Source organism: Aegilops tauschii, chromosome 5 (assembly GCF_002575655.3).
Source record: "Aegilops tauschii subsp. strangulata cultivar AL8/78 chromosome 5, Aet v6.0, whole genome shotgun sequence".
Classification (NCBI taxonomy): domain Eukaryota; kingdom Viridiplantae; phylum Streptophyta; class Magnoliopsida; order Poales; family Poaceae; genus Aegilops; species Aegilops tauschii.
This window is the reverse complement of record NC_053039.3, coordinates 418,529,970-418,541,182: the sequence shown is the minus strand read 5'-3', so window position 1 is coordinate 418,541,182 and position 11,213 is coordinate 418,529,970.

Genomic DNA, 11,213 nt, shown 5'->3' with positions numbered 1-11,213 from the left:
TTAAATTTAATCAAAAAAGTGTTAATGCATGTTACAAAAATTGTATAGCTGGAAACTATGTTCAAATACGACTCCAACGATAATCTTTGGCGACATGCATTCGTATTTTATTAGTTTAATCCTACTTATAAACCAGGACGGGGGTATAGTAGGTAATTAAATCGCAAACATTTTTTTATTAACCGTATGTGTATGTGGCCTTTCGTCCTCCTCTCGCACGTCTTGTCACTCCGCTGCCGCAGACGGCTTATAGCGCAAGCTTGCGCAGTGCGCGGGGGCGTTCTTTTGGTCAAACGGTGGCGCCAATGAATCGTCGGTGAGCCCGTTCCCACACAACCTCGCAGGTTCCCGCGCAAGCTTCCCGCCTGACTCGGTGAAATCCCCCAAAATCCCACTGCTTACCGGCCTGCTATAAAAACCCTCACGGCCGGCGAGTCCTGCATCACATTTTCCCCTCCCTTCCTGTAGCTTATCTCATCTGCTTTTCCCACAATCGCCAATTTATTGATTCGACACAAGGGGAGCCAAAGAATATTCTCAAGTATTAGCAGTTGAGTTGTCAATTCAACCACACCTGAAAGACTTAATATCTGCAGCAAAGTATTTAGTAGCAAAGTAATATGAAAGTAACGGTAACAGTGGCAATAGTAACAGTAGCAGTTATGTAGCAATCGTAACAATGGCAACCGAAAAGTAACTTAGCAAAGATCAATATGAAACGAACTCGTAGGCAATGGATCAATGATGGATAATTATGTCGGATGGAATTCATCATGCAATAGTTATAACCTAGGGTGACACAGAACTAGCTCCAATTCATCAATATAATGTAGGCATGTATTCTGAATATAGTCATATGTGCTTATGGAAAAGAAGTTGCATGACATCTTTTGTCCTACCCTCCCGTGGCAGCGGGGTCCTATTGTAAACTAAGGGATATTAAGGCATCCTTTTAATAGAGTACCAGACCAAAGCATTAGCACTTAGTGAATACATGAACTCCTCAATTTGTGGTCTTCACCAGGAAGTGTCCCGACTATTGTCACTCCGGGGTTGTCGGATCATAACACGTAGTAGGTGACTATAACTTGCAAGATAGGATCAAGAACACAAATATATTCATGAATACATAATAGGTTCAGATCTGAAATCATGGCACTCGGGGCCTAGTGACAAGCATTAGGCATAGCAAATTCATAGCAACATCAATCATAGAACATAGTGGATACTAGGGATCAAACCCTAACAAAACTAACTCGATTACATGGTAAATCTCATCCAACCCATCACCGTCCAGCAAGCCTACAATGGTATTACTCAGGCACAACGGTAAGCATCATGAAATTGGTGATGGAGGTTGGTTGATGATGACGATGGCGACGATTTCCCCTCTCCGGAGCCCAAAACAGACTCCAGATCTACCCTCCCGAGGAAGAACAGGAGGTGGCAGCGGCTCCGGATCATAAAACGTGATGAATCCTTCTCTCTAATTTTTTTCTCCCCAAACATGAATATATGGAGTTGGAGTTGAGGTCGGTGGAGGTTTGTGGGACCCACAAGACCATAGGGCGCGTCCTAGGGGGTGGGCGCACCCTCCACCCTTGTGGACATGGTGTGGGTCCCCTTCGATTGATTCTTTCGCCAATATTTTTTATTTATTCCAAAAATGATCTCCGTGAAGTTTCGGGTCATTCCGAGAACTTTTATTTCGGCACAAAAATAACACCATGGCAATTCTACTAAAAACAGCGCAGTCCGGGTAAGTTCCATTCAAATCATGCAAATTAGAGTCCAAAACAAGGGCAAATAGTTTGGAAAAGTACATACGATGAACATGTATCAGTCGTCGCTTGCCACCGTTGTCCCGACGACGCCCCGAGCTGTCTACAAGCTCCGCCTCGTCACCCTCTTCCTCCTCACTGAGCTGCACGACGCCGGAAGCTGCCATTCCCCTCGTCAGCCACCGAAAATCATTATCGTTGATTTGCTGCCTCCGGTTCCTCCCGAGCCCGCTGACCCTCCCGTCTGACTCGCTGTGAGCTCCTACTTCGAAACCCCCTTTCCTTTGCATTGTTTGGCCACTATAACCGTCATGTCGCTCGTGCCCGACTACACCGCCGATGATTCTCCGGTGACCATTTGGTCCCGGGCATGCGTCCAACGTACTCGCCTCACTGCGTAGAAGTCGTAGGTGCTATGCACGCAACGCCACGACCACTGCAGCCCCGATTCCGCTGAGACCTGATGACCCACAAGTATAGGGGATCAATTGTAGCTTTTTCGATAAGTAAGAGTGTCGAACCCAACAAGGAGCAGAAGGAAATGACAAGTGGTTTTCAGCAAGGTAATGTTTGCAAGTGCTGAAATTGTAAGTAGCGGAGTAGTTTGATAGCAAGATAATTTGTAACAAGCAAGTAAAGATAGTAGTAACAAATATGCAGCAAGGTAGCCCAATCCTTTTGAGGCAAAGGACAGGCCAAAACGGTCTCTTATGATAAGCAAAGCGTTATTGACGATACACGGGGATTTCATCTAGTCACTTTCATCATGTTGGTTCGATTTGTGTTCGCTACTTTTATAATTTGATATGTGGGCGAACCAGTGCTTAGGTGTTGTTCTTACTTGAACAAACCTCCCACTTATGATTAACCCTCCCGCAAGCATCCGCAACTATGAGAAAAGTATTAAGAGTAAATTCTAACCATAGCATTAAACTTTTGGATCCAAGCGATCCCTTATGGAATAGCGCATAAACTGGGGTTTAAGCTTCTGTCACTCTCGCAACCCACCATCTAATTGCTACTCCACAATGCATTCCCTTAGGCCCAGGTATGGTGATGTCTCATGTAGTCGACGTTCACATGACACCACTAAGGGAATCACAACATTCATACTATCAAAATATCGAACACGTATCAAGTTCACATGATTACTTGCAATGTGATTTCTCCCGTGACCTCAAGAACAAAAGTAACTACTGACAAATGATAAACCTGCTCATGATCAGAGGAGTATTAAATAGCATATTGGATATGAACACATAATCTTCCAGTAAATAAACCATATAGTAATCAACTACAAGATGTAATCAACACTACTAGTCACCCACAAGCACCAATCTATAGTACCGGTAACAAGATTGAACACAAGAGATGAACTAGGGTTTGAGATGAGATGGTGCTGTTGAAGATGTTGATGGAGATTGCCCTCCCCAAGATGGGAGAATTGTTGGTGATGATGATGACGATGATTTCCCCCTCCGGGAGGGAAGTTCCCCGGCAGAATCGCTCTGCTGGAGGGCAAAAGTGCTCCTGCCCAAGTTCCGCCTCGAGACGGCGGCGCTCCGTCCCGAAAGTCCTCTCCTTATTTTTTCTATGTCAAAATGACTTATATACCAGAGGATGGGCACCGGAGGTGGGCCGAGGAGGGTACAACCCACCATGCCCACCTGGTGGGCCCCCTCTAGTAGTTATTTGCTCCAATAATTCTTAAATATTCCATAAAAAATCTCCGTGAAGTTTCATCTTGTTTGGAGTTGTGCAGAATAGGTGGCCTGACGTAGCTTTTCCAGATCCAGATTTCCAGCTGCCGGAAATCTCCCTCTTGGTGTGTACCTTGCAAATTATGAGAGAAAAGGAATTAGAATTACTCCAAAAAGCATTATTATGATTAAAAACATTATAAATAACAGTAAGAAAACATGATGCAAATTTTACGTATCAACTCCCCCAAGCTTAGACCTCGCTTGTCCTCAAGCGAAAACCAAAATCGAAAAACATGTCCACATGCTTTGAGAGAGAGGTGTCGGTAAAAACAAAATACGGACATAGAAGCATCATGTTGATTATTATAGCAGCGAAAAAATAAACATAGGACTTTTATCATAGAACTTTTATCATATACTTCTCATGAATAAGTAATAGTTCATCACACAATCAAAGTATAAAGCTAAAACTCTATTAGAAACCAACAAACTATGTTCTCAGTCAACTTTGCAACTACAATTCATCATGTTTTCAGGAAGGGTCTCGTGTCGGAGCCTTTGGGCAAGTCCACATACTCAACCATCATATAGTCTTCTATGATTGCTAACACTCACCTCGTACCCATGGGCAAAACGTTTCAATCGGACACATAGAAAGATATGGGCTTATAGTTTCGCCTCCCAACGTACTCACCTCAAGGGTGATGTCAACAATAATGACTCATGCTATCTATATTCATGTGGACATATGTGCCTAGATCTTTGCTCACCACATGATGCTTGCCAAAGGAGAAAAATAAAAAGGAATAGAAGGAAAACTTTGACTCTTTGCATAAAAGTAAATACATAAAAGTAAAGGATAGGCCCTTCACAGAGGGAAGCAGAGATTTCCATGAGCTCATTTGTTTGTATGCTCAATCCCTTAGTGCAAGAGAACGTCACGTTGTATTGCCCCTTAAGATGACAACCTTATTATGTAGTCTGTCGCTTTTATTCTTTGCCATCCAAGTTCATACAACGCTCAATTTTCTCTTACACTAAATGATCTCACACATTTAGAAGCAATTTTTATTGCCTTTTTGCACCGATGACAACTTATTTGAGGGATCTTGCTCAATCCCTAGGTAGGTATGGTGGACACTTGAAAATAAGATTTGGGTTTAAGGGTTTTTGGATGCACAAGTAGTATCTCTACTTAGTGCGGAATTTTTGGCTAGCAAAGATAGGGGCAAGCATCACATGTTGAAGGATCTATGACAATATGACTTCTATGTGAATATAAACAAACATAAACCATTAAGTTGTCTTCCTTGTCCAACGTCATCAATTTTGGCATATAATATTTTGATGAGGGCTCACAATCACAAAAGATTTCTAGGATAGTATATTTATATGTGAATCTTCTCTTCCCTTATTAATTCTTTCATGAGTTGCATCGTTGACTAATGCTATGTCTGTCAATCTCTTATAAAATTTTCTACTTATACTTTTCCTTATGTGGTGCTATCACCTACCATAGGATTAGTATATAATCTTATTGATTTATTTCTTTTTTCCTTTTATTTATTTCCTTTCTCTGTTTCCTTTCTTATTTCTTTTCTTTTATTTGCAGCATGAAAATAAAGAAAGCAAAAACTCAAACTAAACTTTATTATATAACTTGCACACGATTACAAGGATATATCACTAAGCAAAACTCTCAAATAAGAAAGGATCGAACTAACTTTTATTCATCTAAAGCAAAAAGATCGAACTAAAATAAGTAAAAGCAAAAAGATAGTGGGATGATACGATACCGGGGCACCTCCCCTAAGCTTGGCGGAAGCCAAGGGGAGTGCCCATACCCGAGACTCAGTTCTCTTTTGGTGGTGAAGATGGTAATGGTGGTGGTGAGAAGGTAGAAGGTTTGCCCTTCGCTTCCTCCAGCTTCTGACGGAGAATAAAATTATCCATCATCAACTCGCAGTTATCTATCTTGAGTTTTATTATCCTCTTGCATAACGCCTCCATGCTTTCGTTTTTGAACCGGGGAGGGACCGATTCGTCTTAGTCTTCTTCGGAGGTCCAGCTATTGTGCTTCTCATCCCCATAGGACTTGGGGTTTGTAATGAGATCGGCAACATAGCTCTCACCCTCAGAGTCTTGAGATGACATAATTTCATATCTAACAGGAAAATAGCAAGAAAAGATAACAGAGGATTTCTTCGCGATACGGTGATCAATAGGTTTGGGAAGTATATATAGATTTTTTATCTTGAAGGACAAGCATACGGGAGGAAAACAGAGTACGGAAGGTGTCCCAGGTGGGCACAATCCACCTGGGCACGCCAGGCAAACCTGGCGCGCCCTGGTGTATTGTGCCCACCAGGGGACGCTTCATGGAAGTTTCTTTATTTCCAAAATTCTTAAATATTCCAAAACTGAAAAAAAAATTGCGGATTTTTCAAAGTCCATTTACTTACCGTATCACGTACCTCCTTATTTTCACGATTCTGGAGTGTTCCGGAAGGACTCTTTTATGTGCTCTTCCGGTGTCAAAGTTTGGATAATATTACTTTCAACATTAATGGGCGTACCTGAAATATAATGCTTTATTCGTTGCCCATTGACAACCTTCGGGTTAGTACCTTAGGAATTATTTATTTTGATGGCTCTAGACTGGTAAACCTCCTCGATGACATATGGGCCTTCCCATTTTGAGAGGAGTTTTCCTGCAAAGAATCTAAAACGAGAGTTGTACAAAAGAACATATTCTCCGACTTTAAACTCACGCTTTTGAATCCTTTTGTCATGCCAGCTTTTAACTTTTTCTTTGAATAATTTTGCATTTTCATAAGCTTTGGTTCTCCATTCATCTAGAGAGGTAATATCAAATAACCTCTTTTCACCAGCAAGTTTGAAATCATAGTTGAGTTCTTTAACTGCCCAAAATGCTTTATGTTCTAACTCAAGAGGCAAATGGCAAGCTTTCCCATAAACCATTTTATAAGGAGACATACCCATAGGATTTTTATATGTTGTTCTATAAGCCCAAAGTGCATCATCTAATTTCTTAGACCAATTCTTCCTGGACCTATTAATAGTCTTTTGCAAAATTAATTTTTTTCTCTATTACTAAGTTCAACTTGACCACTAGACTGAGGATGATAAGGTGATGCAATTCTATGGTTAACATCATACTTGTCAAGCATTTTACGGAAAGCACCATGAATAAAGTGTGAACCACCATCAGTCATTAAATACCTAGGGACTCCAAACCTTGGGAAAATAACTTCCTTAAGCATATTAATAGAGGTGTTGTGATCAACACTACTAGTTGGAATAGCTTCTACCCATTTAGTAACATAATCAACATCAACCAAAATATGTGTGTACCCATTAGAGGAAGGAAAGGTCCCATGTAATCAAATCCCCCAACATCAAATGGTTCAACAGCAAGTGAATAATTCATAGGCATTTCTTGACGCTTACCGATATTACCTATTCTTTGACATTCATCACAAGATAAGACAAACTTAGGGGCATCCTTGAAGAGAGTAGGCCAATAAAATCCAGACTGTAATACCTTGTGAGCAGTTCTATCTCCAGCATGATGCCCTCCATAAGCTTCGGAGTGACATTTACGTAGGATTTGTCCTTGTTCATGCTCAGGTACACAACGTCTAATAATACCATCTACTCCTTCTTTATAAAGATGTGGGTCATCCCAAAAGTAATGTCTTCAATCATAGAAGATTTTTTTTCTTTTGGTATGTAAAGCTAGGTGGAAAATATTTAGCAACAATGTAATTAGCATAATTAGCATAGCAAGGAGTACTATGAGAAAGATTTATTGCAGCTAGCTGCTCATCAGGAAAACTATCATCAATAGGTAGTGGGTCATCAAGCACATTTTCAAGCCTAGACAAATTATCAGCTACGGGGTTCTTAGCTCCCTTTCTATCAATAATATGTAAATCAAATTCTAGTAACAACAGAACCCGACGAATAAGTCTAGGTTTAGCATCTTTCTTTTCCATAAGATATTTAATAGCAGCATGGTCTGTGTGAACAGTCACTTTGGAATCAACAATATAACGTCTAAATTTATCACAAGCAAATAGCACTGCTAAGAATTCTTTTTCAGTAGTAGCATAGTTTCTTTGAGCACTGTCTAGAGTTTTACTAGCATAATGAATAACATTCAATTTCTTATCAACTCTTTGTCCTAGAACAGCACCAACAGCATAGTCACTAGCATCACACATAATTTCAAAACACAAGTTCCAATCGGGTGGTTGGACAATAGGTGCAGATATTAAGGCTTTCTTGAGTGTTTCAAAGGCTTCTAAACAATCATCATCAAAAACAAAGGGAATATCCTTTTGCAAGAGACTAGTAAGAGGCCTAGAAATTTTAGAGAAGTCTTTGATAAATCTCCTATAGAAACCAGCATGACCTAGGAAACTACGAATACCTTTTATATCTTTGGGACATGGCATCAACCTTAGCTTGGTCCACTTCAATACCTCTTTCAGAAATTTTATGACCCAAGACAATGCCTTCATTAACCATAAAGTGGCACTTCTCCCAATTCAAGACAAGATTTGTTTGTTCACATCTCTGTAAAACTTGCTCAAGATTGCTTAAACAATCATCAAAAGACTTCCCATAAACAGAAAAGCCATCCATGAAAACCTCAACAATCTTTTCACAAAAGTTAGAGAATATAGCAGTCATACATCTTTGAAAGGTAGCAGGTGCATTACATAAACCAAAAGGCATACGTCTATAAGCATAAGTTCCAAAAGGACAAGTAAAAGTAGTCTTTTCTTGATCAGGTTGAGAAACAGGTATTTGTGAAAAACCAGAATATCAATCGAGGAAGCAAAAGTGTGTGTGCTTAGATAATCTTTCAAGCATTTGATCAATAAAAGGCAAAGGGTAATGATCTTTTCTAGTTGCTTTATTTAATTTTCTAAAATCAATTACCATTCTATGGCGTGTAACAATTCTTTGTGGAATAAGTTCATTCTTATCATTAGGAACAACAGTAATACCTCCTTTCTTAGGAACACAATGAACAGGACTTACCCATCTACTATCAGCTATGGGATAGATTATACCTGCTTCCAGAAGTTTTAATATTTATGTTCTTACCACTTCTTTCATCTTCGGATTTAACCAACGTTGGTGATCAACAACGGGTTTAGCATCAGGTTCCATACTAATTTTGTGCTGACATAGAGTGGGACTAATGCCCTTTAAATCATCAAGAGTATACCCAATAGCAACTCGGTGCTTCCTTAGAACTTTCAATAATCTTTCTTCTTCATGTTCTGAAAGGTTAGCACTAATAATAACAGGATATATCTTCTTTTCATCAAGATAAGCACATTTCAAAGTGTCTGGCAATTGTTTTAATTCAAACATAGGATCACCTTTAGGTGGAGGTGGACCTCCTAGAGTTTCAATAGGAAAATTGTGTTTAAGCAGATGACGTTATTCAAAAAAAAATTATCTATTTCATTTCTTTCATGCATATGTAAATCATTTTCATGGTCTAGCAAATATTGTTCTAAAGGATCAGTAGGTGGTACAACAATAGAAGCAAGACCAATTAATTCATCCTTACTAGGCAATTCTTTTTCATGGAGATTTCTACTAAACTTGGAAAAATTAAACTCATGAGACTCATCACCAAAACTAACACCGACAGTTTGTTTCTTCCAATCTATCTTAGCATTAACTATGTTCAAGAAAGGTCTACCAAAAATAATGGGACAAAAGTCATCTTGTGGGGAACCAAGAACAAGAAAATCAGTAGGGTATTTTATATCCCCGCACAAGACTTCAATATCTCTAACAATCCCAAATGGTGATATGGTGTCTCTATTAGCAAGTTTAATAGTAACATCTATTTCTTCTAACTCTGCAGGTGTTATGTCTTTCATAATTTCTTGATAAAGGGTGTAAGGAATAGCACTCACACTAGCACCCATGTCACATAAACCATGATACCAGTGATCTCCTATTTTAACTGAGATAACAGGCATGCCAACAAGAGGTCTATGTTTATCCCTTTTTCGGGTTTGGCAATTCTAGCAGCTTCTTCACAGAAGTAAATAACATGCCCATCAATATCTTCTTCCAAGAGATCTTTAACCATAGCAATGCTAGGTTCTACTTTAATTTGTTCCTCAGTTTTAGGTGTTCTAATATAACTTTTGTTAACCACAGTTGAAACTTTAGCATGTTCCTTTATCCTAATAGGGAAAGGTGGTTTCTCAATATAACTAGAAGGAACAACTGGATCAACATTGTAAAGTATAGTTTCTTCTTTAACTGGTACCGGTTCTTTAATTTCTTGTTTAATAGGTGGGTGATATTTAAACCACTTCTCTTTAGGGAGTTCAACGTGGGTAGCAAATGATTCACAAAAGGAGGCTACTATCTCAGAGTCAAGTCCATATTTAGTGCTAGATTGTTGAAAAGCATCGGTATCCATAAAAGATTTAACACAATCATACTTAAGTTTAATACCTGACTCTTTACCTTCGTCGAGTTCCCAATCTTCAGAGTTGCGTTTAATCCTTTCCAAAAGATCCACCGGAATTCAATAGTCTTCTTCATAAAAGAACCAGCACAAGAAGTATGAAGCATGGTTTGATCATTACGAGAAAGCCGAGCATAAAAATTCTGGATAATAATCTCTCTTGAGAGCTCATGATTGGGGCATGAATATAACATTGACTTAAGCCTCCCCCAATCTAGAGCGATACTTTCTCCTTCACGAGGCCAAAAATTATATATATAATTCTGATCATGATGAACTAGATGCATAGGATACATTTTTTGGTGGAACTCCAATTTCAAACGATTCCAATTCCATGATCCAATATCATCGCATAGCCTATACCATGCCAACGCTATTCCCTTCAAAGATAAAAGGAAAAACTTTTCCATTACTTCATCTCCGGGTAAACCTGCAAGCTTAAACAATCCACAAATTTGTTCCACATATATAAAGTGCATATCAGGATGTTCGGTTCCATCTCCTGCATAAGGATTAGCTAGCAGTTGTTCTATCATACCCGGAGGAATTTCATATTCAATATTTTCAGTAGGTGCAGTAGGTTGAGGGGTAGCTAATTGTGGTTCCGGACGAGGTGAAGATACCCCGAACAAACCCCTCAAAGGATTGTTTTCCATAGTAACAAGTGACAATAAATTTCAGCACACTATATAAATGTTTCCTTACCAAATTCCACTTACCAAAGGCGCTTCACTCCCCGGCAATGGCACTAGAAAATAGCATTGATGACCCACAAGTATAGGGGATCAATTGTAGCTATTTTCGATAAGTAAGAGTGTCAAACCCAATGAGGAGCGGAAGCAAATGACAAGTGGTTTTCAGCAAGGTAATGTCTACAAGTGCTGAAATTGTAAGTAGCGGAGTAGTTTGATAGCAAGATAATTTGTAACGAGCAAGTAACGATAGTAGTAAAAAATATGCAGCAAGGTATCCCAATCCTTTTGAGGCAAAGGACAGGCCAAAACGGTCTCTTATGATAAGCAAAGCGTTCTTGAGGATACACGGGAATTTCATCTAGTCACTTTCATCATGTTGGTTCGATTTGTGTTCGCTACTTTGATAATTTGATATGTGGGTGGACCGGTGCTTAGGTGCTGTTCTTACTTGAACAAACTTCCTACTTATGATTAACCCTCCCGCAAGCATCCGCAACTA